Source organism: Neofelis nebulosa, chromosome 4, assembly GCF_028018385.1.
Source record: "Neofelis nebulosa isolate mNeoNeb1 chromosome 4, mNeoNeb1.pri, whole genome shotgun sequence".
In the NCBI taxonomy this organism is placed as follows: domain Eukaryota; kingdom Metazoa; phylum Chordata; class Mammalia; order Carnivora; family Felidae; genus Neofelis; species Neofelis nebulosa.
Genome location: NC_080785.1, coordinates 61821040 through 61849037, shown reverse-complemented (window position 1 = coordinate 61849037; position 27998 = coordinate 61821040). Strand labels below are relative to the sequence as shown.

General features: G+C 37.6%; 1 protein-coding gene and 1 non-coding gene across 17 annotated transcripts in view; both read right to left on the bottom strand.

The window, feature by feature from the left end:
- DGKB (diacylglycerol kinase beta) overlaps positions 1-27998 on the bottom strand; it is a 790801-nt gene that overhangs the window by 705328 nt on the left and 57475 nt on the right. For 4 of the 16 annotated variants that reach the window (XM_058724934.1, XM_058724936.1, XM_058724943.1 and 1 more), the window contains exon 1: positions 22430-22774. The exons of 1 other annotated variant lie outside the window; for it this stretch is intronic. The gene's annotated coding sequence lies outside the window, so the exon portion shown is untranslated. Of the gene's footprint in view, positions 1-21897; positions 22274-22429; positions 22777-27998 lie in introns of those variants that run through there. 11 more of the 16 variants (XM_058724937.1, XM_058724940.1, XM_058724942.1 and 8 more) reach the window with 6 other exon arrangements.
- LOC131511235 (small nucleolar RNA SNORA57) lies at positions 11688-11814 on the bottom strand. The gene has a single exon (XR_009261430.1). It is a non-coding gene; the product is annotated as a small nucleolar RNA SNORA57 (small nucleolar RNA).

The following is a 27998-nucleotide window of genomic DNA, read 5'->3' as shown; positions in this document are numbered from 1 at the left end:
GATAGAAAAAGGCAAGTGTCTCTCGTATCAACAGACAGGCTAGTAACAAAATGAGGTGAGCCAAGTGGGCCTGGGAGGCCACACTCTCCCTCAGGGACAGGAGCAGCTCCTGCTTCAGCAGGCCTCTGCCTGGAGGAGTACACATGCTCAGATCCCCAAAAATTATTTGTCAAAGGAGGGCAGAAATGCAGATTGCCTGATTTATAAATATCAGAAACTCAATGTTTTAGAAACCTCAGGTTTGGGGGCACCAGGTGGCTCAGTCAGTTAAGCCTCCAACTCTTGATCTCAGCTCAGGTCATGATCTCACAGTTCAAGGGATCAAGCCCTGTGTCAGGCTCTGTGCTAACAACTTAGAGCCTGCTTGGGATTCTCTCTCTCCCCCCTCTCTCTGCCCCTACCCTGCTCTCTTTCTAAAAAAATAAACTTAAAGAAACAAAGAAAGAAAAAAGAGAAAGAAAGAAAGAAAGAAAGAAAGAAAGAAAGAAAGAAAGAAAGTCCTCAGGTTTGAATCTCTGAGGCTTTACGTCAAGCCATGGTTTTCTTTGGAGAGTGGGCATGACAAGGAAGGGACATCAGTGGGATTGCTGGGCATGTCCTGCATCTTGGTCTGTGCTGGTTACATGGGTCTGTGCAGTTTGTGAACATTTCACAAAACCATACATTTATTATTTGTGCCTTTCTTTTCAAATAAAAAAGGTAATAAAAATATGTATGTAATTTGTTTGTCCTGTATTAACTGTCTGTCTACACCAAATGAACTTAGGGAACATACTTTTTTGCTCCCCTTTAGTACCTAGCACAGTGGTAATATTTGATTGGATGAATATTAATGAGTGCTAGTGATCAATACACATATACATAGCTAGAACACAAAACATGTAGATCCATGAAAAAAAATTTAATAAATTCATATTTTGCCATTTCTTTAAGAAATATTTAAGATGGGAGTTCCTAGGTGGCTCGACTGGTTGAACATATGACTCTTGATTTCAGCTCAGGTCATGATCTCATGGTTCATGAGATCGAGCCCCACGATGGACTCTGCACTGACAGTATGGAGCTTACTTGGGATTCTCTTTCTCCTTCTCTCTCTGCCCCTCCCCCACTCACACACAACATGCTCACTCTCTCTCAAAATAAGTAAATATACTTTAAAAAAAAGAGAAATATTTAAGATGGAAAAATACACATACATATTCACACACAGATAGAGGTAGAAATCATAGAGTAGGTAGAGATAAAGACAATCCTCACAGTTTTTGCAAGGAGTCTACACTCAAAGCCGTATTATTTTACATTAACTACTGTCACTATTCATACTGCTGAACAAACTGGAGAGTCCCTTTCTGGAAATCTCTTATAAGAATAGGGACCTAAAACTAGAGGTTTACTTGACATTTTGCTCACAAAAATAGACTCAGTACCTCTGCAAACAATACTTAACTCTGTGATATCCAATTAAGACCCTAATGAATGCTTTAGTTGGATGAGGCAGTTATTAATTTATTGTCTTTTCATTTTTAGCCCTATACTAAACCCAGTTATCCCTGACAAACAAATAAATCCATAGAACAAGACCACCAATTAAAAAACAGATGCTCCCATTATAATCCTGTCATCTCTTACAACTAAAGCAAACTTCTTGTTAATGTCATTATAGAAAATAGAGCAGAAACTTCCATTCGTGACAGAATTTCCTCCTAGGCCAGAGGACAACAAACTTTTCTCGTAAAGAACCAGAGAGTAACTATGTTAGGCTTTGTGAGCCAAAAGGTGTCTGTTGCAACTACACAACTCTTCTAGTTGTAGTGCAAAAGCAGCCATAAGCAACATGTAATAAATTCCTTCAGCCATGTTCCAATAACTTTTTATGTACAAAAATAGGCAGATTTGTACTTTAGGCAAATGTAGGAGAGTATTTCTTAAATACAATTATTTATTTCTCTTATATCATGATATCTTTTCTTGAACCAGAAGGAAACAGAACCATTTAACTATCAAGTTTTCCTCAGTAGTACATTACTGTAGGGAAAAACATTGTTCATCTTTGAATGATCATGGATTTTAGGTTATTCCGTATGTCCATAAAGCCCATAAATTATAAATAAAGTGGATATAAAGCCATGTCAGATTGACCTTCTCCCTTACCATAGCAAGTTTTCACACAGGTTTTTGAAAGGTCTGTACTTATTTTGCTCTGCTTTCCAAATGTGGAGATAAATATGTTCCCTGACAGCCTGACTCTTTCTGAGGCAGCACTCAATTTATCATTACTCTGGAGCACATTTTCCAAAACCCGACAAAAACATCCCTGAAAGCTTCGGAGGAGAAAAATAAACCCTCATCTCAGGCTGTGTAAGTTACAACCAAGTACAACGATGGATAAAGTAAGAATCAATCTTGATTCATGCTTTTGGAACATCCTAAAAAGTGGCAGCTTGTAATCCAAAGGCCATGGCCCAGCAGAACCAGAGGCAATTAGGCAGGAAACAGAAAAGATATTAAATATTGTTTTTTATGTCACTTTTTTTTTTAATTTTTAAATTTTTTTTTTCCAACGTTTTTTTTTTTTTATTTATTTTTGGGACAGAGAGAGACAGAGCATGAACGGGGGAGGGGCAGAGAGAGAGGGAGACACAGAATCGGAAACAGGCTCCAGGCTCCGAGCCATCGGCCCAGAGCCTGACGCGGGGCTCGAACTCACGGACCGCGAGATCGTGACCTGGCTGAAGTCGGACGCTTAACCGACTGCGCCACCCAGGCGCCCCGCTTTTTTTTTTTAATTTTAAAGAAGCCCATTATTAGAGATCTCTGAGTAAAACGCTATTAAGCTGGTGCTCAGTTACCTCTCCTAAAACTGCTTCCTTCAAATTATATGTAACTGAGAAAAACAAAACAAAACAAAACTAACGACTTGGAACATAAAAACAGGGCCAATGTTGCCAGAAGAGCTTGGTTAAATGCACTTAGAGTTCCTGAGAGCACTGAAAACACATTAGCCCTGACGGATTTAGTGGATTGCTGACTTGAAAGCTCTTGTCCTTAAGGAAAAGATCTGGGACAGGTAACTTGATGTTTCTTGATGAGGAGTAGAGCCAAAATCAGTCTACATGGAAGGAAAACAAGAGAATATTCACAGGCAAATGAGGGGACTGCCCACCAACACTGGCAATCTTTTGTTCACTAACATTGCAAAAACTATAGACATTAGGCAAATAGCATCCTAAAAATGGCCCTATACTCAAGGCCTACCCTGTAGAAGATGCAAGAAAGCTACATACCTAACTATATACAAGGAGCTGATAAGATAGGTGTCAAAATACAAAAAAAAAAAAAAATATTGGGTAACCGCACCTAGAACCAGGGACGGGGCAAGCTGGGAAAGACAGAAATGTTTCCTGGGGATAGAAAAGGGCTGGTACTTGAAGAGATGAACAAATTTAGACAGGAAGAAATTGCGTTGTGGGGAAAGGCTGCCAAGAGAGGAAGGAGAAAGCCTTCTAGGCAGAAGAATGCAAGTTGTATAAAACAGCACATCAGAGAAATAAAAGGCATGCTCACGAAGTGGTTAAATGTGCCAGCATACATACAGGGGGCTTGGTGGGAGGCTAACAGAATAATAATAGAAACTGCATTAATTGAGTGCTAGTTTTGTGCCAGGGACTGTGCTAAGAGAATTTAATGGATTTAGACTTTAAAACAACCATGTAAATGAGTTTCTATTTTTAATCCCATTTGAAAAATAGAAAATTGTGATTAACTCAGCCAAAACCACACAACTAGTAAGTACTAAACTCAGGATTTAAACCAGGCAGTTTCTAATTACTGAGTTCCACAGTGTGTCAGGGGAAGAAAAATCTACAGATTTTTTTTTTCCTGAATTCCAAGCTAAAGTCAATCTACAGCTTATTTATAAGGAATAGGAAAGACACTGAATTATTTTAAGTAGGGACATGGGAAAAATCAGAATCTTAAATATGAAAATAGATACTTAAAATTTTTTAAAAAGTATCAGACAAGGAATGATTTGGGGGAAAAAAAGACCACATAGCAGGTTAAGAGTACAGTGGAGTGAAATTAAAGAGTTTGAAATTGCATAGTATGGGTAAAAATGGAAAAAGGCAAATGTGCAAGAGAACAGTCAAGAAAGATCAGAGTCTCCTGACATGGAAACTGAGAGGGTACTAGGAAGAAAAATCATTACAAGATGACTGAGTCTGGGTTGATGGGAAAGAGAAATTTTGAAGGGATCAAGGTGGACTCAGTTTTAATATTTTGAGAACTCAGTGGGATATATAGATAGAAAAGTCTAATAGGCAGGTGAGAATGGCTCACAAGTCCCTCTAATCCAACATGCATAACCTAAATCCATTAAGGCCCACAAAAATAATGGCAAACCAATGGAGTTCTGCTCTAATTCTCTCCTAATTAATGCCAAGATACTGCCTCTCTACTGTGAATGCCAGAAGTTTAAGGGTCATGCTTGACTTCTCTACATTTCCTCATATACTCCTATCCAGACTGTTGTAAGCACTATCAATTTCACTTCAACGTTTTTTGTTGTTTTTTTTTTTTTTTAATTTATTTTTGGGACAGAGAGAGACAGAGCATGAACGGGGGAGGGGCAGAGAGAGAGGGAGACACAGAATCGGAAACAGGCTCCAGGCTCCGAGCCATCAGCCCAGAGCCTGACGCGGGGCTCAAACTCGCGGACCACGAGATCGTGACCTGGCTGAAGTCGGACGCTCAACCGACTGCGCCACCCAGGCGCCCCAATTTCACTTCATAAATATCACTCAGATTTCTCTTTCTCTCCATTTTTACACCTTTACTGCTGTAATGCAAGCTGCAATTTTGACTCACCTTAATTACTAAGATGGCCTATTCGTGAGCTATCCAACTTCCATCTTGCCGACCTACCTCTATACCCTATACACAGTACAGCTAGAACAACTTCATCAAAAGGTAGATGATGTTGTCCACATATCCCCATCTCCCTCTAATCATTATGCCCAATGCTCTAGGGTTAAAGATAAAACAGTCTTGGGACACCTGGGTAGCTGAGTCAGTTGTCTGACTCTTGATCTTAGCTGAGGTCATGATCTCACAGTTCATGAGATCTAGCCCCACATTGGCCTCTGTACTGACTGCATGGAGCATGCTTGGGATTTTCTCTCTCCCCCTCTCTCTGCCCCTCCACACCCCATGCCATGTGTGTGAACTCTTTCCTTCTCTCTCTTTAAAAGTAAATAAAGTTAAAAATTTTTGAAAAAAGGATAAAACGGTTTCATGCCATCATTAAACTCATACATACCCACGCCAACCTGTATGAGCTTCTTCCAGTCTTCAAGTTTACCTTGCGGTATTAGCCTTTTTACAAGCTTTTTTACTTTTGCCTTATTGTCTAGTTAATACCAACTCATCTTTCTGACCTCAGTTTAAAATCATTTCTTCATGAAGCCTTTCAAACCCTCTTGATGAACTCAAATGATACTGTTATATTTGGGCCATTCATTTCAGGTGCAATTTCCAATTTATTGGTATTGTTCTCTGACTGGTTTTCCCTCCACGTCAAACCAACAATTTTCACCTCAGTCTGCTTTGGTCTAACTTGTGCTCCACCATTCAACTGAAATTTCCCTTTTCAAGGTCAACAAAGACTGACTTTCCCAATCCTGTGGCTAACCTACCTGGTCCTCTTGCTTGTCCTCTCAGTAACAAGCCACATATTTCAACAGCTCTTTCTTACTGCAAACTTACTGAGCATCCAGAGAAATTCTCCTGGCTTTCTCCTGCTGCTCTTTCTTACTTTCTCCAAGGCTCATCATTGTATATTCTTCTCTCTCTATTCTGATTCCCTACATGATCACTCCTGGTCCTAGATCTATGCACAAATCTCACATTTTTGTCTCCGACAAGCAGGGGAGAAGAGCATAGGGGGAGACACACACACACACACACACACACACACACACACACACAGAGAACATTAAGCAAGCTCAATGCTCAGTGTAGAGTCTGAGGTGGTGCTAGATCCCACAACCCTGGGATCATGACCTGAGCCGAAATCAAGAGTCTGGCACTCAACAAACTGAACCATCCAGGTGCCCCTCCAATAACTTCTTGAATTTCAGGCTCGTGTACCCAACTGCCTATTTAACAGCACCTATTAGATAATTTAAAGGCATTTCAAATGTAATATGTCCATGGAAGAATGGAACATATTTAATAAATCTAAAATCGTACATTTTTTTTTTGAGAGAGAGAGAGAGAGAGAGAGAGAGAGCTAGGGTGGGGCAGAAGGAGAAAGACAGAGAGAGAGAGAGAGAGAGAATCTTAAGCAGGCTCTATGCCCAACTTAATGCCCGTGCAGGGCTTGATCTCATGACCTTGAGGTCATGACTGAAATCAAGAGTTGGATGCTTAACTGACTGAGCCACCCAGGTGCCCCTAAAATAGTACATTATTAAAAATGGCACCCACTCTCTATCACTTCCTTTCCTCTTGCCCGGACTTACTTTTCATCATGGCACTTATATATAAAATGATATTAAGTACTTGTTACTTTCTATCTCCCCCAAGAAAACGTGTTTCCCCAGGTACTGTTTTTACACTGCATTTCTAATGCCTAGAACAGAACCTGGCATCAGGTAGGTACTCAAAATATATTTACAAATCAAATAATAAATTATTATCAATCGCTCACTAAACTATAAATTCACTAGGCACAAAAACTATGTATGTGTTTTATTAGCATTGTTTTCCAAGTACTTGGTAAATGGTAGTCATTGAATAGTTTTTGACTCATTGAATAAACAGAAGTAACATTCTAATAGTGCAGTCTTACCAATGACAAAGACTAAAGTTACAACAATGAGTGAAGCTATCCAAGATGGCAAATTCTGTAAAGAGGCTAAAGATAGCAAAAAAACTGATAAAAAGTAAATGAATTTGATAACCAGGAAATTGTTAATAAATTTTAAGGCCAATTTAAGTACAGGTATATATTGATAGCAAAGTATAATTGGCTACAGAATAAGTGGGAGGCACAGAGACAGACGCCCTAAGGGTAAACACGATATAGTAGATACTCTTCTTAACATCTGAGTTCCCTTCACTCCATATGCCAATGTTGAAATTTTCTGCACCATAATATCAACTAGGTATTCAATACCTATCTGCCTACCCTTAAAGAGGCTACTTCCCCATGGGGTACCTTAAATCTAAAAGAACTGGACCTTTTATTTTTACCTCTGTGTGAATAAGGAGCCATATATCTGAAAGTTATGAGAGTAGGTCATTGCTTAGAACACAAAACATTGCTATGAAGTTAAGTTTCAAGGACAGCTACATGAGGGTAATGTTTGAGCCCTTTTATCTAGAAATTGAAATTGGGAAGAAAAACAAGTAAGAGCTGGTAACTGTAATATTTACTGGCCTGTTAGAATTTTTCTAGGTTAATGATTTTTAAAACATTTGATAAGACTACATAGATTGCACCTTGGCAAGTAAGATACAGATAAAGAGGAACACCCTCCAACTGTGGAAGCCAGGAAGTGTTGATACTATGCAGGAAGTGGCCATGAATCTATGAGTCCGTCCAGTAAAACCATTTTTATCACCACTGACTCTAAGCTGGTATGAACAAAAAAGCTGGTTCAGGTTCTAGAATTGGCAAGAATTAGGGCCATGACTCAACTACGTTCAGCTTTTGCTTTGATTCACAATTATACTGGCAAAGAATCCTTGCAAAGAATAAACACAAGATTAAGAATGTAAGTCAGTAGATGCTCCCTGATGCTTTGTTTTATTCCATACAAAGGCAAAGCCAAAGTTCAAAACTACCAGAATCCCATGCAGAGGGAGGAATCCTCCCAGTTAGCACAGTACAAGATGTAGGAATTTGGCCTTTTATAACCATCTGGTTGGGGGACCACAGCAACAATGAAAGGGCCAGTCCTCTTCCCTTCAGTGAGAGCCTTGCTGCACCACAGATGTATACATACTTCTGTGCTCTTTTCTTGTGCTCCGTCAAACCAACAAAACTTTCAGTGCAACTGGCTTGGCTATGGCCTACCACAAGCCCTGGTTAGAAAATCTTCTCCACGCCCTAAGTAGATGGGAGAGGAAGCTCATTTCACAAATCAGTACTCAGTTTAAGAAACAGAAATTCCTATTAGCTAAGAGAAAATGAGTATTCTTTGGGTAGCAAAAGGCCACCAATGTTTTGCTCATCATAAAACACAAACAAAAACAAAAAGTCTTCACAGGTATCAATGAATCCTTTGTACTTAGTCTCTTGACACTCAAGCAAGAAGTACAAAGAAAAGAGTCCTGAAATAAGAACATAAAATTCCACCTTCAATCTACAAAAACAAAAAGTGTGGAATGAATGGAATCTGGACAACATAAAGCAAAGGGAAAGTTGACTTCCAATTTCTTCAAACCAGACCTATCAAAGTCATTTCTGCAAATTAAAAATTAAATTTTCATTTTTTTTCCTGTTTGGCCTGGAAAAAATATCATACATCAATACATTAACCTCTTTTAGTAATGTCTAGAACAAATAAAAAAGAGGGAAAAATCAAACATATAAAGTGTTAACAATATATCAGCTTATCAGGATTTCCCCAATCATAAGCTCTAATAGAGTGTCCCTGCCTCAAAGTCATCTCTTTCCACACAGTTTTCATTTCCTTCTGAAGTTATACTTTTTACTATACCACAAATAAAATTAATTAGGACACATACCATACTGTGTTCTAAGAAAAATGACTGAGTATTTTTTTTTAGGTCACAGCTAACCTTATTTATATTGCTTAAGTAAAACTATATAGAAAAGAAATACTGTATTAGAAATCCAAAAGCTATTCCAAAGCCAACCTATTCTATAATTTCTAGAGCTACACGTAAGTGAAAAACACACACTTGTAAAGTAGACTAGCATACTGCTGTGGATAAATTCACTTTTAGAGTAAGGTTTGATATAAATCATGTTTTCCCTCCTAAAAATGCCTTCATTCATTTTATTAGTTGATATTTGATTCTGTGGAAAGAATGGAGGGAAGAGAGGGCTATGGGAAAGCAAGAAACTGAGCAAGTGACCACCCTCTCATGAATTACACTCAAATCATGATAAAAATCTTCTGTGTTTATTCACACTTTTTAAAGTAAGTATTTCATGTGGCTGAGGAAAGTATTTTCTTTCTGTTGTCATTGGTACATCATCACTTAAATGGGACTCTGAGAAAGTGACAAAGCAGTGGGGAAAGTAGACTAGATTATTTTCTATTCTCTCCACATGTGTGACCTCTTAGCCTACTGTTTACTTCCGATAAGCCCTCAGTCTCAGTGTTTATTCTTGTCAGATACTGAAAATAACTCTGAACCTTCCACTTCATCCAGGTTGACAATCAAATGCTGATAATCAATTCATGAAATGTGTCACAAATAAAACAAGTGCCTAAATCTAACGTAAACAGTTAATATTGTAAAATAAAGTGCCAACTACTGAATTTGGTCAAATTAAGAATAATCTTATTCTCTCAAAACAGAATAACATGATTGAATATTATTTCCAGAATAAGCAAATGTATTTATTACTACTACTTACCAAGGGGAAAACGTGATAGAAGACAAGCACTTGATTAGAATAAAAAAAAAAAAACTTTACTGAAAAATTGACAGTATATTTCAGAGAATAGAGATGGTCGCTTAGCATTCTAACAGAGTAAACTGAAAGATAAAAACATTGTTGACTGAGGGAAATGCTTTATGAGACAATCCATCACCCTCAATCAAAAAGGAGGCATTTTCAAAATCCACTTATTTATTCAGTGCTATTCTGTTTTTGTTTTCTGTTTTTTGGGTTTTTTTGGTACCTGTTTTGTACCAGCTACTGTTGTAATCACAGACAAAACAAAGAATGAGAGACACAATGAGAGTGCAAGTAAGGTAGGAAAGGAGCACTGACAGAAAGGATATTTTAAGCTGCTTAATGTCAAAGAAACATTGGATTGGAAGAGAATACTGTGGCAATATATATTCTTGCAAGGATAAAGAGGGGACAAATTATGAAACTATCTAAAAGCTAGGGTATAGGGGGTTGGTGGAGACAGTGGGGAGGAAGGTTGATTTATTTATGGAAATTGATAATTTTTAATTAAAATCTAAAATTTTTAAAAATGTTTAAATATCAATACCAAAAATAAAAGTAAACAGCACAAAGAGGAAGAGGGTAATAACATTTAAGTCTTTTCTTAAGGAATTACCAAGTACATGTGTGGCAGAGTTTTATGAGATATCTGTTGCAGAGAATGGAAAGGTAAATAAAACACGGGCACTTAGAAGTATTACTGGGGTCAGACCGAGATGGGAGATCACAAATTTATTATGACACCAGTTTTCACAGTTTTGTGATTTCTGATAGCATTCAATACCCCAAGTGAAAAAGCAAAGCGAAACTGCTCAATTAAGAAAGGGCAAGGATTTTGCCAGATGTGAAGTGGAAGGAAAAGAGTACAAAGAAAAGATTTGGGCAAAGGAATTCTTTAAGTTGTATACTAGGTCTTGGCTGCATGGTAAGGAGAAGTGAGTGAGAAAACAGTCATGAAGAAAACAAGGTGTGTCAAGGTGCTGGAGATTGGTGGGAGGTGGACAGAACAAGAAGATTACTGCTTTGTGATTGATGATTTTAAAGATGAAAAGTTCCAGATAATATCAAGATTCAGAATAGAGTCATTGGCCAATGGTTAACGTGGAAGGGAGCAGAATACCAATGAAGGTAATTTGGTTAAAAATTTCTACAGGCTATTAATTGACTTGTCAACCCATATAATTTAATCAATCGTAATGCAGGGTGCCTGGGTGGTGCAGTTGGTTAAGCATCTAACTCTTGATCTCAGCTCAGGTCATGATCTTACAGTGTGTGGTTTCAAGCCCCGCACCAGGCTCTGTGTTGATGGCGTAGAGCCTGCTTGGGATTCTGTCTCTACTCTCTGCCCCTCCCCAGCGGGTGTGTGCTCTCTCTCTCTCTCTCTCTCTCTCTCTCTCTCTCTCAAAATAAATAAATAAACTTAAAAAAATTTAAAAAAACAATCATAATGCTAACAGGAGGTAAGAAAAAGGAAAACTGTGATCCAAATTTCTAAATCTGAAGAAGTACTAAAGAAGATGATAGATGATACTGAGAGAGTAGGCGATGACAATATAAAAGACAAAATGAAATAAAACAATACATCTTGGATGAGCACTATATTTTTTAACATCACACTTCCCAGCTGTTGAAAAGAATCACATACTGACATAAAATGCCATCATTGTAAAGTCATGACCACCTACTCAAATGCCCCTTCCTCCAATATCACCCAGATCCTAGCAAATGTCTCAGTCAGTAACTCCTCCAACCTCATTCAAAAACTTCAAACTTTCTTCACTTTGTTCAGATTTCTATCAAGAAAGGTTAAATTCCAAAAATATCCTCAATTTAACACTACAAAGCCTATATACCTATTCAGATTGTTCCTTTCTCTCCCTCCTTCCCTCTTTCTCTATAGAAGGTGTTAACTGCTAGTCAAAGTCAACTCATACTCCATGTCTTAAAACCTATTCAATTTCACATTTTTAGGTACCCATCAAACATTGCTTTACTTTTCTAAATTTTGTTTTGTATTTGTTTTTGGAACCCATGTTGTGGCACTTGAACTGGTGGACTGAAACCCATAGTACAGAGAGGGTTGGAGCCCTTTTCCTCTGCCTCAATACATTTCAGGGATGGGGACCACCCACTTGACCCCCACCAAGAACAGGAGAGTACACTTTTATATTTTTGATCACTGGGACTTTTCATAGATATTTAAACATGCTCAAAAACTCCTATCTTAGAAAAGCTCCTTCAAATTTCCATTATTGTGCAAAAACAGTTCTTTTTTTTCAAATCTTCACAGACAAACTTTTTGAATGAGTCACTCCATCTCCATTTCCTGGGCTCCTACTCACTCTTTAACACATTTTCACCTGGGTTTCACCCCAATCACCATGGCAACACATCTTTAGCTAAAATCACCGATGATCTCCCAGTGTTCAAATCCAATGGATATTTTTCATTCCTCATCTCAACCTCCCAGCAACATCTACAGGGATAATTATTCTGTCTTTCTTATAGGATATTTTCCCCTAGTCTTTGGAATACCATAGATTCCTGCTATTGGTCTTCTTCTGTGTGACAATTCATTTTCACTCTGTATGTCCTGTGTATTCCAATATACTCTAAAAATTGACCAAGAAACCTACAATTATCTTTTTATCACTCTACATTCTTTTCCCAGGGATTCTTATCTACTTCAAAGGAATCAAGTACTATCTGTATCACCAAATTTATATATCTTTTTCCCAGTTTGCTGCTCATATCTCTTAATTTATGTAGCCACTATTCACTCAAGAGTTATGCTTGGATGAGTGAAAAGAGTACTGGTTTCCACATCAGAGCAAAAGAATAACGATCTCTAGACATAACTTTGTGTTTTGTTTTTTTGCCCTTGTTTTGAAAAAAATCCTACTTTTTCTCAAGATCCAACTCAAATTCTAAGTTATCTATAATGAATTACTTATTATCTTACTCTCATCTACTATATACTCTCATCTACCTATACTATAGCCTACTACGTACTTCCTGCCCATCTATCTTCTATCATTGCCCAGAACCCATGGTGTTATAATTTCTATATTCATGTGTCTTCCTCTAACCCCCAAATTAGGAGCCACTTAATGACAGGACCAGGTTCTATTCATAAATTTCTTCTCAGAACTTTCTATTCTGATGTATGAGAGATGCTCAAAAATTTTTATATGAACAAATGAGTGCCAATAGACCAATAAATTGTTCTCTGGGGTTTTCAAAGAGATATTAATAGATATTCCCAAAAGAAAAGATTCTGGGATTAAATAAAGTCAGGGAAATTTGTACTAAATCCCACTTCTAGAGATTCCAATACACACTTGCATCTGATGAACTATAAGAAGTCCTTAAAATAGAAAACTATTTAATTTTGTTTAATGTTTGGATAAAGAAAGCTTTCTTGCCCTTTTCTTCTTTTAACACACATACTAGCATTCCCCAAACAATTTTCCCTTTTGTCTTAACATAGTTTGGATTTGGATTTTAACTTATTAGAATCAGCAAAACAGATGTTAAAAAAAAAACAGAAATTATGCACATTCTCTTTATCTAGGATTCTCCCCAAAGGTAAGGCACAGGGGCTAATTCCTTTGATACAGCTTTGACAGTTCATAGTGGAGAAGAAATTTTGATCAGTATAGTACTCCCATATTATTGATATATACACCAAATCTAACAGAATCTTGTTGTTTTCTTTTTTATAAAAGAATTTATAAAAGAATTTAATTTTAAGAATTAGAAAACACTGTCTAACCATAAAGAATAGCAATATTATAGCCACACTGAAATCATTGTTTTCTTTTGCTTTGCTTTGAAAGTGTTCTTACGAAGATAATATAGTTACCTGAATACTAAACATACCAGCAAGCAGTTATGCAAGTAACTGAAATGACAGAAGCATCCGTGGCTCCAAAATATAATTTCCACATGAAGGTGAAAACCCTGTACCACTTCACCTTCACAATATGTTTTCTGATAGAGTTTACAGTACATTGAAAACCAGGAACCCAAACACAACAATAGTCCCACCGTGAATGGTTTTTATGCTATACTGTTTTCAGTGTGTGACAGGGAAGGAAACTCTATTTGCCAAATAGAAAGTTCTGACATATGGGGTGGCAAATAAGATTATGTAACGATAAAGCACCCATCTTGGTAACCAGAACTCTTATTAAGAACAACAGGATAGCAAAGTGACTCATCAGCTTGTGTGCTCTTTCTCAATTCTAGTAATTTGGGACAAGTGTGGGGAAGTTACAAGTTGTTTATGTGCAGCCCAAAATGACAGGCAATACAAGTTACTAAGCAACATTAAGGACTCGTGTTTTTCTAATCCTTAAAAGCTGCCACAAGCTGAAAAATCCTGTAATATAAAGGTAAAGGGAAAAGCAATGTGGGAGTCATGTTTCTGACTGAATGAAAATGTTTTGCTCAATAATTCTAAAATTCTGATTCACCATGAGTTCATCAGTCTTAGTTTTAGGATTACTTCACGTGCATAATCCTCCTCTCATCACTGTCAACACCAGAAACTTGTTCTATCATGACAAAAATGATAATGGGGGGAGATGTGTGGAAATGGTTCTTATAAATCTTGAAACCAGTTTGTTCCTCAGTAAATTGGACCTCTGTTCTTCTCTATTTCAACTCTTTCTTTCATAGCACTTAATAAAACAATAACAACAATAAATCATGTATTTGCTTCCTTGTTTATTATATTGGCTTGTGTCTTTCTCTTTCACTGTAGTACCTTCAGTACTGTAGGAACTTGTCCCTTATTTTATTCTTCCTTCCCTGAGGCTGGCATATTGCTTGACAGAGTAGCCCATCAATGACTAAAGAATGAAATAAAATAAGGGCACCTGGGTGGTTCAGCTGGTGAAATGTCCAACTGTTGATTTCAGCTCAGGTCATGATCTCACAATTTATTTGTTCAAACCCCGTGTCAGGCTCTGCACTGATTGTGCAGAGCCTGCTTGGGATTCTCTCTCTCTCTCTCTCTCTCTCTCTCTCTCTCTCTCTCTCTCCTCATTCCCTGCCCTCCCCCTGCTCATGTGCTCTCTCTTTCTCAAAATAAATAAAAGAATAAACTTAAAAAAAAGTATGAAATACAATAAAACACAGGATCCTGGTGTTAGTAGTTCTGTTTCTTAAGGTAATAGTTTTAGTAACAGTGTTTATTTATATGAACCTTAAAATTTCCCAGAGGTAGCTGTGTGTTACTTACAATCCCTAAAATACAATGTTATGAAAGGCAGGCAAGCGAGAATTCCCCAGTCTTTCTTTCTTTTCATGAAGGAACCAGTGAAGGGATTCCTTGGTCAAAAGCCCAGGAAAAAACATTTCCTCACATTCTCTGTCTCAGCAAAACAAGTTGCTGAATAAAATACAAACTCATCTTATGTGTTTGAAGTTCTGTTTTCAGGTCAAGGATCCTGTAACGCTCTTCCATAGCATCTCTATTTCTTCCTCCTTTCCAGTTCATATAATTCAAAAGGAGTCCATTTATGTAATAATAGATTTGCTCACACAAGAGGAAATTTTCCCAGTCTGCATAGGTACAAACAGAATAGTTGATAAGGATGAAAATAGAGCATCAGTTTGCATATTAAATGGATGATAGCTGTGACTGCCTTTTAAGAATGGTGGAGGAAGAAAAGTGAAAGGCCTCTCACCACGGTTCTAGCTAAAGGGAAGAGAACTACAATTTCTTTGTTTTTAAATTTTTTAAAGTTTCTTCCTTTATTTTGAGAGAGTATATGAACTTGAGCTAGGGAGGGGTAGAGAAAGGGGAGAGAAAGAATCCCAAACATGCTCCATAACATCAGCATGAAGACCAACGTGGGATTCAAACCCAGGAACTATGAGATCCTGACCTGGGTCAAAATCCAGAGTCAGCCGCCCAACCAACTGAGCCACCCAAGCACCCTAAGAATTAAAATTTCTAAGGGTTGATTGTGTGCCCGCCACTCTCCTGGCAGTATTTACATGTGCTATCTAATTTATCTTTGTGACCAGTTGCCATTTTTTTCCTATAATTCAATAAAAACCTTTTGGGCAAAATACTAAGTAAAGATGACCCTAATGAGAGGCTGTTTATTATAACATTTAATACATTTTATGAGTTTCATAAATGTTTTATTAATATAAAACTAAAATGGAAACAGTTTTTAGATTTAAATTTTATTTAGAACATTTTCTTTGCTATTAGTACTTTACTTTTTACCTGAGACAACATCCTAAGTAAATAGGAAGCAACAAATAGCTAATATTTTTGAGTATTTATTATGTTCCTTCTGTTCTAAGCCTCTTACACACAGGATTAATTCAATAATTCAATTCAATAAAGTGGATATCATTTTTATTACCCTTATTTTACAAACAGCAATCTAAACCAGAGACTTTAAGTTACTTGCTCAAGGTCATCCACATAGTAAAGATTTGAGGCCATGCAATTTGAATGCAAAGAGTAAGTGTTAACCCCTGTATCACAGTGCCTAAGAAGGAAATAATGAAATTCAAATGGGCATCTTTGCATACCGAGAAATTTTACATGGAGTCGATTTCCCCACACCTTAAACCACAATTCCATCATCATGAATAATCAAAATATGATATAAGTCAAGACTCTGTAAAGAAAAAAGAAATATAGGGGCGCCTGGGTGGCGCAGTCGGTTAAGCGTCCGACTTCAGCCAGGTCACGATCTCGCGGTCTGTGAGTTCGAGCCCCGCGTCAGGCTCTGGGCTGATGGCTCGGAGCCTGGAGCCTGTTTCCGATTCTGTGTCTCCCTCTCTCTCTGCCCCTCCCCCGTTCGTGCTCTGTCTCTCTCTGTCCCAAAAATAAATAAAAAAACGTTGAAAAAAAAATTAAAAAAAAAAGAAAAAAGAAATATAAAGGAAGGTCTAGCTATTTCACTGAGGTAATCTCATCCTGAGATAACTTTGTTGATGGAACTCCAAAGGGATCTTAAATACCTACCACACATCTCATCACATCTGTTCTTCTTCTGGTTATAACTCTTATTTGACAACTGATTTGTGTGGTTTGGAGAGTAAAATAGAATTATTTGACCTAAGACGATATTTTTAATGAAAATGCTGTATTTGGACAGCCCTAGGCAATGTCCGTTCAGTTCACATCATTATGTTGTTTTAATACTTAATGAAAGAAATTTACAAATCATTAATAAGTAAAATACAACTTATCCCATAAACTGAAAATACTTCTTTGGGGGAGGGAGAGTGGGGACTGATTTTCCCACTACTATCTTTTTTTTTTTTTTTTTCATTTTTCTCTAGTGGTAGTCAAGGTTCTAACATCTGCTCACAGATATGACTCAATATTTATCAGCTATGACTAAATCAAAATCTTCTCAGGACTTTTCCTCAAAGAAAATGAGTTCAAGAAACAATTTTTTAAAAGAGCCATCTCACAACTCCATTCTATCGGCAAAACATTTTTGCTGAACCATTTATTCTAATATCCCCCACCCCCAGATACATTAGTACCAGAAACTAGTTATCATTGTAAATTTCAATATTGCAATTTGGAATATGCCATCTGTCACCTTCCAAAATATTGTCTCCTATATTCTAAATATATAATACCACAGAGGGTGGCAAATATCTTTTGAGTAATTTCATACTAATTATGAGTTCAACTAATTAAAATATACTATCTGGCTCAGAGGTGGTAACTTGCATTTGAAACATTATTTTCTAGACTTTGCAGGGATAAAGACTGGAATTAGAACTACCTATCCCTTCAGGGAATTGAATTAGAGCTTTGAATTCAATGGTTTTTGATTTTTACTTTTGTATTAGACATAACACTCAGCACTAATGTTCCAAAGATAAATAAAGCTTAATTTCCTTCCTCAATTTAGAAAATAGATTATTTCAACCCTCAGTGGCATATCCAATAATAAAGGTAAGCACAAGTTTCAGTGGAACAACAGAAAAGGACAGTTAGGCCAGTGGTGGAATCCAAATAGAATCCTGAAAGGTCATGATGCTACAGCAGAAGCTTAAAGATGTATCCTAAGGTAACACACTAATGGAATAAGGACAGAAGGATCTGTGTGTCAAGAAAGAAATTACAGACAGAGACAGGTGTAAGCAGAGATGAAAGAGGTAAACAAATAGCATGAACTGTAAAGGGTTATAAAAATCCAGTAAGAGTTAAGAGTAGACTTGTAGCCTTTGGGTTAAAGGCAAAGGCTGTAGAACCAGACTTCCCGTTCATACACCAGCTCTGTAACTATTAATTTCTAACTGTGGATAAGTCACTTAACCCTATTGTGCCTCACTGTGCTCTTTTATAAAATGGGAATGCAGACGATAATGGGATTATCCTACAAGAGTAACACTGTCAAGATTAAATGTGCAAGATATTCATACAAGCAAATGGTATGTAGTAAGCACTCAGTAAGTGTTCCTGTCATTATTTTTAAACCCTAAGGGGAAAAGAGCCAAAGCACCACATCCAAAAATCAACTCTTGACAGGAACTCTATTTCTAACCTTGATTTGCAGTGTCACAAGTGACAAGATACAAAACAAAGAATCAGGGCTAATAATGTAAATGTATTTGCAAAGCTCCATCAAAGTTCATCAACTTTCCTTTTGCAGCATATGTATTTTTACTCTCATTTTGAAGGTATTATTTTTGGTGCTCCTTGATCTGTAGTGATTGGCAAATTGCCAATTAGAAGTAACTGACTCAAGGACACTGTTTCAAACTTCCAATGCAATACAGATTCTCTATTAAAAGGCAAATCCTTCATTTCAAATTGTTGACTCAGATAATACTTAAAAAAGAATTTCAGCTGTTTAAATTTAGCATGCTGAGAAAGACCAATCTTAAAATATTGTTTGGCATTATGCCCACAACATTTTCATTTCTTTCCTTGTTAGTGTTTGTCTTCTGTGTTAAGAAGACAAGCGACAGTAATCATGTTATTCTCCTTAACACTTCAGATTTTACCTAAATGAACCATTTTCTTTTTATCCTCACCAGTTAAAGATGGCCTTTCATTTCCTGGCAAATTTTCAGAAAGTGCTTATGCAAAAACCAGTGAGATTTCCAAACCACTGTTTTACCTCTTCAGTCATCAGCAGGCCTTTCTCCCCCACTTTCCTTTGAATCATCACTTTTACTCTTTAAAAAATGTGTAAAGGACATTATCTGAAGACAAACCTAATCTAATTTTTATAATTAGACCTTATAAATACTTAAAGAATTGTTTTAAATCTGTGCTTTATCTATTTACCCCACATACCATCCAAAGAGTTTGTTTTTTAACATCCCTCAGGACACAGTCTCTGGACAAGTTCTCATACCAGTCTCCCACCATGATAAGCCAATCTCCCCTTAGTTTCCTTTTATCCCTCTTGGTTTTGGGGCTTTCCAACTTCTTTCCCTCCTACATTAACTCCATCATTTTCCTTCCTGGAAAAGATATTTCCAGCTTCATTCCCATGGTTCATGAAACCATAGTAGGACACTTCACTTGGAATCATTGATTCTGCTAAGTTTGGATTTGGGGTCAATTCAGATTCTAAATTGAGTGGATCCAATCTTAGTTATTGGTACAGGAGGGAGTTCTCTCCTGATGATTTCTCAAGCACTCTCAACATTCTTCAACGATAGAACAACAAGCTCATTCCACTAGGATATGGTAGAGTACCATTTAAATAAAACAAAGTGGCAAAGTGATTAATCCTAGCCCACCAGTTACTGAATACACTGCTTTAGGCAATTTGCTTATTTACTCTGAGATTAAGTTTCTGATAAATGGGAGAAAATGTAGCTGTTATCCCATAAATGAAAGAACTATTAAGAGCTTGAATCTACTTCACAATCAATACCCAAGGGTGAACAAAGCCATAAGATTCTTACTCGAGGTCTGATTTTTGTGTTGGCTTTTTAAAAGAGAGAGAAAATGTCATGAATGGGAAAGGAGCAACAGGAAGAGCCTTCTTTAAATTCTTGCCTAGATCTTCCTCCAGGCAGATGCTCCTAGGCTAGAAGTATTACCCTTAAGATAATATTACAACAGTATGATGCATGCATAAGTAAAGTTCTGTTCCTGAGGCCAGCCAGGAGGAGAAGCATCCAGGAAAGGATATTCTTAATGTCATTTCAAGCCTATACATCAACATCATAGTCATTATTAGCGGGGACCAGCAGTTATCTTTGGCTTGTCTGGCTACAACTCTTCCTTCTTCCAATAGTGTTCAAGGAAAGCATGAGTCATAGGATACATGCTTAGTTCAGACGCTTTTCCCAGCAAAACTTACTAATGGTTTAAACCTTAAAATAATTGATTTCAAAAACAGTTTTGAAAATCTTCACCTCGGACATACCATGAGGTGTAACCTGAGGTTTATCATGAGGACAATCAAAATATGAAGCAAATGTATTCCCCAAACTCAACTCCACCCACCTATGTTTCTATCTTTAAAGATCGTCTCACAAATCCCTATTCAACTACAACTCCTAGTGATTCCATTCAGGCTCTCAGCCTGATGTTTCTGGTCTTTAGCCAATACTTGAGATACAAGTAAGGATCTATTCTAGAGTTGTTTACAAACTGGCTCCAACCATATTCTTTGAGTCTTTGTATAGATGCTTCCTTTTCCCTTTTGTTGCCGTCTAAAATTTTTAACCACCCTCATGCATGCACTATCACAATATGTCCTCTGGATGATATTTTACTCAGTGATTTACAAAGTCATATGTAGAGTTTTGCACCAAGAAATATGTGTATATGGAACAGGTTACCTGTAACTAACTGGGTATTTCCATAAGGACAAGAACATTATATGGAGATCCTTAGGATGAGTAGGTGAAGTAAGTCAAATTACATTCAGGATATGTTTTATTTCTTAAAAAGATAATGAAGATTAGGTGGATTTGAGGAGTTTAACACAATTAAAAACTGCAATAACTGGATAAGAGTGATCCTTAGTTTCTCCTTTCTAATGATGGAGAGTTTTAGAATTATTTTGCATTTCACAATAGTTGTTTCATAAGTTTTGACACCTCTTTATCCTAAAGAATTTATGACAGCACATGAGACAAACCAGCTTAAAATCCTGGATTCCGTTTTGGGTAACCTCTGTTTTTTCATTAATCTTTCTTGGAGAAAACTATAGTAATAGAATAATTTTTTCCAGTGATCTGTAACTAAGTCTAATAGTTTTTGTGAAACATGGTGGTTCTTCTCTTTTTCTTCATTATAAAATTCTGGTGAGTGTAAAAGAGGGACTGGTTAGAAATACACCAACATTTCCAGATTAATTATTCCTGGCTTCTCTCTAAAAAAGACCTTTAGTATTCTGCCTGAATTCACATTTATTTGGTCATTTGCTTTACAATGGGCTGGCTGTGTCACTGACCTGTTTTTACCTCCTTTTAAGAGTTTGTTATCTGTAATTTGAGCAACCAGTTGAAGTACTTTTGCAAAAGTTTTTTTGCCTTCATTTTATTTTGCCAGGGACCACAATGCTGCTTGGTTCTGAGTATAAAGCCATCTGTGTAAAAACCACCACTTTGAAATCACAAGGAAGGGACTGCTTAGCAAGTGGAGGTGCTGATTGCCGGAGTAAGAAACTGGGGGAATCCAGCACTTCCATCCACTAAAGAGTATTTGCATATTTATCGTATCATCAGAGTCCCCTAGGCTGTTGTTGCCTGGCAGTTATCTAGAGCCCTACTTCACATTTTAACTCAACCAAGTAAATCAAAGACCTTCCCTTCATTTTGTTTGCTGGATTGCTTCTTTATTTTGCAGATTAGGAAGGAGCCTGGAATAAATTTGTAGCAATTAGCTGAGCATTTGTAAGTGCAAGTTGGCCTCTTCACGAATTTTCTTCTGCAAAGGCAAACTGCCATCCATTGGTAACTTTCGGGAGCACGCGCTGGTAACGAAATGTAGGACGCATTTACCAGTTTTGTTGCCTAAAATCCCAAAGGACTGAGCGCTTTATGCATACCTCGCCAAAAAGCCACAGCCTTCAGCAAATAGCCGAGAAAGTACACCAACCATAGCGTAACTAGGACGGGAGTCGTAGAGACCAACGGGTTTAACATCTCAAGGAGAATCAGAGCTATGCTTTTCTAACTTTCCTCGCCATTTCTTCTCAGCTTCCCTTCCCCCCGCAGCACAAACCCAGAAGCCACTCAAACTGCCAACCGTGTCGAGTTTAACTTACTGCAGTGTGATGCAGGCGAAGGCTGGGCGCATCTCCCAAGCGAGGGCAACCGCTTTTCCGGAGAGGACCTGCGCCTGGACCGGCCAGCCCTCGGGATCGCTTCCAGCTCGCACGCTCTCCGCTCGGGAAGAAGGCTGCCTCTCGGCTCGGCTTCCCCCAGAGGAGTGGAGCTTCAAGAACTCCGCTCGCAGCCTCTCCTCCCCTCCACTTCCACCCCCTTGCACAACGCGCGGCCCATTCTAACTAGTGTCGGAGAGATGGACATCGACTTCCAGTCCACAACACACAGGCGGCCTGCAGCCCACCGGTCCCTGACGATTTGCAACTCCCAACAGCGGAGGCTGAACGATGTGGCTTTCCGGAGCCTGAAAGTCATCTTTGACATCCCGCTTCCCCACCTCGCACTCCCGCTTCCCCTCCCATGCGCGGCCACCTCCAGGCTCCCGGTTAAGCCCGGCATCGCCAACGGTTATTTTGGTAGCCATACCAAGGGGCATGCGAGGGAAACGGGATTTGTCAGAGCTTGAAATACCTGTTGTCCATGACTCATGCTCTTGTTTCATCTCTCTGAGTCCTTCATTTCTATCAAGACGCGGTGATGTTGGGAATCCGTGCAGTGCGTGTGTGTCTGTGTGTGTGTGCGCGCGCGTGTGTGTGGTAAGGAGGAGGCAATCTGCGCGGCAGCAAGCAACAGCCCTGCCTATCTCTAGCTGCCGCTTCCACAGCTGCTGTTGCTACTATTGCTGTTGGAGCTCAGGGAGAATGAGACAGAAAGAGACAGTGCTTTACAGCTATTTAACTGCTGGACCAGTTATAAGAGGAGGGTGGAGACTGTGCAGGTATGAGTGGCTGCGGCTGAGACATTAGGCTTGATTCACCGCAATTACTACCATTCAGGATACATTTCCCCTTCAACAGGAAACTTGATACCTGTCTCCCCATCACCCTTCTGCTAACTACAGTCCTTGATGGGTCATTGTTCATCAACCACTTGCTAACCCACTTCTAGCAATTCTAACAGCTGCACACTCTATTTCTGCATTCCAGCCTGGGAGCAGGTGACTGGAGGATGGATGACGACAAACTAGGAAGGCAAGGGGAAAAGCAGGTGAATATTAGAAGGGAAACTGTGTATGTAATCGGTCAGGTCACAGGTAAAAGGATAATTTTGAGTCACGTGTGTAAAATAATGTGTTGGAGTAATACAAATGTAAGCCTGTGTACAAATCATCTCTATCTTATAAAATGTGGGCAAAATCAATTAAGGAGCGTGTTTACAAGCTTAAGTGCAGGCTACCTTGATATACACACATCCCTTGGTGGCTCTGTCTTCTGTACATAGTATCCACTTGATTTCAATGCATTACTATTTCTGTCAGCTAGAAATTCTGATGAAAACCTACCAGTGACTGCTGTTTGTGGACTCCCCCTTCCCTCCTTATTGGTTTCTCATTCTCTGTCCTGATTTATCTCCAGCTTATTCTCACATAAGGTGAAGCTGAGCTGAACTAAGAAGTTAAGGAAGTTCTCAAAACCCCCAAAGACAAGAATACTTCTTAATAACTAACTTAATTTGCTCTAGCAAGTTTGTCTTCATGTTCTTGCTCTGTAAGAGTCTGCGTAACAATGAATAACCCCTCCTAAATAGACACACATGCATGCACGCACACACACACACACACACCCGTGCACACCACTTAATTGATAATATTGTATTTATTTATTTATTTATTTATTTTGAGAGAGAGAGAGAGAGAGAGAGAGAGAGAGAATGAGTAGGGGAGGGGGAAAGGGAGACAGAGAGACAGACACAGAATCCAAAGGAGGCTCTGTGCTGTCAGCACAAACCCCTGTGCAGGGCTTGATCTCAGGAACCATGAGATCATCATCGGGGTTGAAATCAAGAGAGTTGGACAGTTAACTAACTGAGCCACTCAGGCACCCCAATTGGTGGTGGTATTAAGCCACTCTCAGCATTTAGTTGTCTAAGCTAAAAATAAACTTAATTCCTTTTTAATTTTATTTGTAATGCACACCATTAATTATTTCTGCTCTGCTCTGAGCAATTTTCATATTTGCCATACAGTTTCTCACTTGCCAGGGCTTATGTAATCAGGGTTAATTTGGAGGATGTTAATACAAAAAGAAGGAAGCGTAACAGAAATACAACAGAAGATCCAAAAGGAGGAAAAGAACCCAAAAAGGATTAAGTAATACATCTTTTCCTGATCTGTTTATATTAGAAAATCACTGCTTTCAGCGAAAAAAAGACCAGTTCATGTGCAAAGCATTTATCAATTGTCCAATAATTATCAATTTACCAAAACCAACCTTATGACAATTATTATAGAAAATACATAGATTAATATTTTGTTTTAAAAGTCATACAATGTACTAAATTCAAAGAGTATATAGAATTATTTAAATGTTAAAATCCTAATAAAACTTAAGGTCAAATAGTCACATAATTTTGCCTCTTCAATTTCTGTTTATATGTTACCATTATTAAAAATCCAGGGCGCCTGGATGGCTCAGTCGGTTAAGTGTCCGACTTTGGCTCAGGTCATGATCTCGCAGCTTGTGGGTTCAAGCCCGACTTTGGGCTCTGTGCTGACAGCTGAGAGCCTGGATACCACTTCATATTTTCTGTCTCCCTCTCTCTATGCCCCTCTCCTGCTCTCTCTCTCTCTCTCTCTCTCTCTCTCTCTCTCTCTCAAAAATAAACATTAAAAAAAATCTTAAAAAATAATCCAGAGTAGCTTCACATTCAAACCTATATTTAATGTAATGTAAGGAGGTAGGCAAAGGTTGTCCACCCTACTTAGAAATATATTTGATATAGAAGATCAAATTTATCCATAGATCCATCAGTGGATTTTAGAAATTCATAAGAATCATTGTGTAATTAATGAATCTCAGAAACACAGTGGCAGAGAAATAAACTTGTTCTATAAATTTCCATCAATCAACAAACCCAACAATTTATGGGTTTATAGAAATAAATAATATCTTAATTGCCAACTAAACCTCTTTATTATCAAAACATGTATGCCTGGTGTACCTGGGTGTCTCAGTTGGTTGAGTGTCTGACTTAGGCTCAGGTCATGATCTCATGGTTCAGGGGTTCTAGCCCCATGACTGGCTCTGAACTGGTAGCTCAGAGCCTGGAGCCCACTTTGAATTCTGTGTCTCCCTCTCTCTCTGCCCCTCCCCCACTTGTGCACATGTACCCAAGCTCTCTCTGTGTCTCTCAAAAATAAATAGACAATAAAAAAAAAAAAAACATGCATTCCCAAACTAGATTCTGTAATTCCCAAACTAAATATGTGTTTGCTGTAGAAAAGCCCAAAGATGGCAAGCTTTGCAGTGGCAGAAGCCGTGGCTGTTTGGTTCCTTCCTATGCCTCTAGCATCAAGCAATGTGCTTAGAATGTACTATGTGTACAGTAAGTAGTTTTCTAACAAATGAGTGAATGAATAAATAAATTAATTTCTGGATGCAAGATATTGGGAAGATAGGTGAACTTGGAATAAGGATGTTTAAATTCTTCCAGTCTTTACTGCTAAAAAGTATCTCATAGACTTTACAGAACTTCATAATAAATGCCCCTAATACTTTCCCAAAATGGTTTTCTACTATATGAATTCAATCAACATTAATTCCCTAAAATCTCATTTTCTAAGAATTTTGCAAACCGGTAACATCAAGACCTATTCATCCCTAAGAAATGCGTGGTTTCTCCCACTTTTACTTCCAAATCTGTAGCTAGTTCAGTGGGTACTTGGCTAGATGTTTGAGAAAATAGGTTGTTCACAGGAAACAATAGGTATTGGCAAGGATGTGTACAAACTGGAAACCTCTTACACTGGTAGTAGGAATGCACCTGGTGCAGCCACTCGGGAAAACAGTAGGGAAATTCCTTAAAAAGCTAAAAATAGGACTATCCTATCACCCAGCAACTGCACTACAGGTATTTATGGAAACGATACACAACTACTAATTCAAAGGGATACATGTACCCTGATGATTATAGCAGCATTATCAACAATAGCCAAATTATGGAAAGAGCCCAAATGTTCACACATATATGCGTGTGCACACACACCCCCACACGCACATACTCCTTAGTCCATGGCGACAGCCATTCTGGTTCTCCATTATAAGTTCAATTTTTTTTTTATTCCACATGTAAGTGAAGCTATACAGTATTTGTTTTTCTCTGTCTGGCTTATTTCATTTAGCAATAATGTACTCCAGATCTATCTATCTATCTATCTATCTATATAAAATACCATAATAATATATATATATGCTAGTGAAATAAGTCAGTCAGAGAAAAACAAATACCATATGATTTCACTCCTATGTGGAATTTAAGAAACAAAACAAATGAACATGGGCAGGGGGTGGGAAGAGAGGATAGCTAAGAAACAGGCTCTAAAGTCTAGAGAACAAATTGATGGTTAACAAAGGAGAGGTGGGTGGGCAGATGGGTTGAATAGGTGATGGGGATTAAGGAGGGCACTTTTTATGATTAGCATTAGGTGTGGCATGGAAGTGTTGAATCTCTAAATTCTACACCTGAAACTAATATTACATTATATGTTAACTAACTGGAATTTAAATAAAAACTTAGAAAAAAATCTATAAGAAGTACAAGCTTATGCAAAAGAAGATGAAGGGAAGGAGGAGGAGGAAGAGGAGAAAGAAAAAATAAATAAGTTGTTACACAGCTATGTATATGTGTTCTTAAAATTTTAGTCCTGTAATAAGGATTATAAGCAAGGTAACCTTTACTGACCTTTTATGAATTTTAGCAACATAATTCTTAAAACCAATTTATGAAAGATGGGACTTAATTAGCAATGTAGCATAGATTACTTAAAGTAAATATAAATCCATACTTATCAAGCCTTTTATGTGAACTGGGGCTTAAAAACACCTTCTCATGATACTTTATTCAACAAATAATTATTGAACATTTATTACATACAAAGCATTGGAAAGAGAAACAGTCTATCACCCATAGCATCTGCTTCTAAAGGACATATGGTCCCACAAAAAAAACATATTCTTACTTTATAATTTGAACATTTTTTATTTAACTGTTATGTTTCAGAAAAAAAATAAATAGCTTAATTTATATGAAATGTGATTAAAATCTTCACCAACTTTGATTTAAATGATAAGAGCACAGCTACTTCTTAAACTGAGTACATTGTAACATGGGAACTTTTCCACTGGCTTTCAAACCATGAATAAGTAGATGCAGGCTAAGAAATTGTGAAAGGCCCAGAAAAATTTTTTATGAATAAAAATTATGAAAAAAATTTTTCATATGAAATTTTATGAAAAAAATTTTTATGAAAAATTTTATTATGAATAAAAATCTTAAAATATTGGGTTTGAATAGGATGCTAGACCTAATGTAGTCCAGTTCTCACATTTAAAGGATGGACAAAAACACCATGGCTTATTGCTGAGGTCATTTACCAGTCTCCACTAGACCATCTGTCTAGGAATAGCAGGGTTAGATATGCAAGCTTTGGCCCACACAAAAAGGTCAATAGCTAGCTATGATTTGGTGTGTCAATAGCTAGCTATGATCTTGGGAAAACTCTTTCCAGACTTTAGTTTCACATTTATAAAATAAGGATATTTTTTTTCAGTGTTATTAGGGTATAATTGACAACTAAAAATAGAATATAATCAAAATGTACAATGCGATGATTTGATGAGCATATACTATGTGCAAAGATTCCCATATAAAGTTAATTTTATGTATATCCATCACTTCACATATTTGATTTTTTTTTTGCTAGAACACTTAAGTTCTGCTCTCTCAGTAAATTTCAATGATAGAAAATGGTATTATCAAGTATATTCACTGTTAATCACTAGATCTTCCCTATTCATCTTATAACTCAAAGTTCATATTATTTCACCCACCTCTTCCTATTTCCCCACACCCTAGCTCATGGCGACAACCATTCTGATCCACTAGTATAAGTTCAAAAATTATTTATTCTACATGTAAATGAAACCATGCAGTATTTTTTCTCTGTCTGGTTTATTTCATTTAGCATAACGTAGTCCAGTTT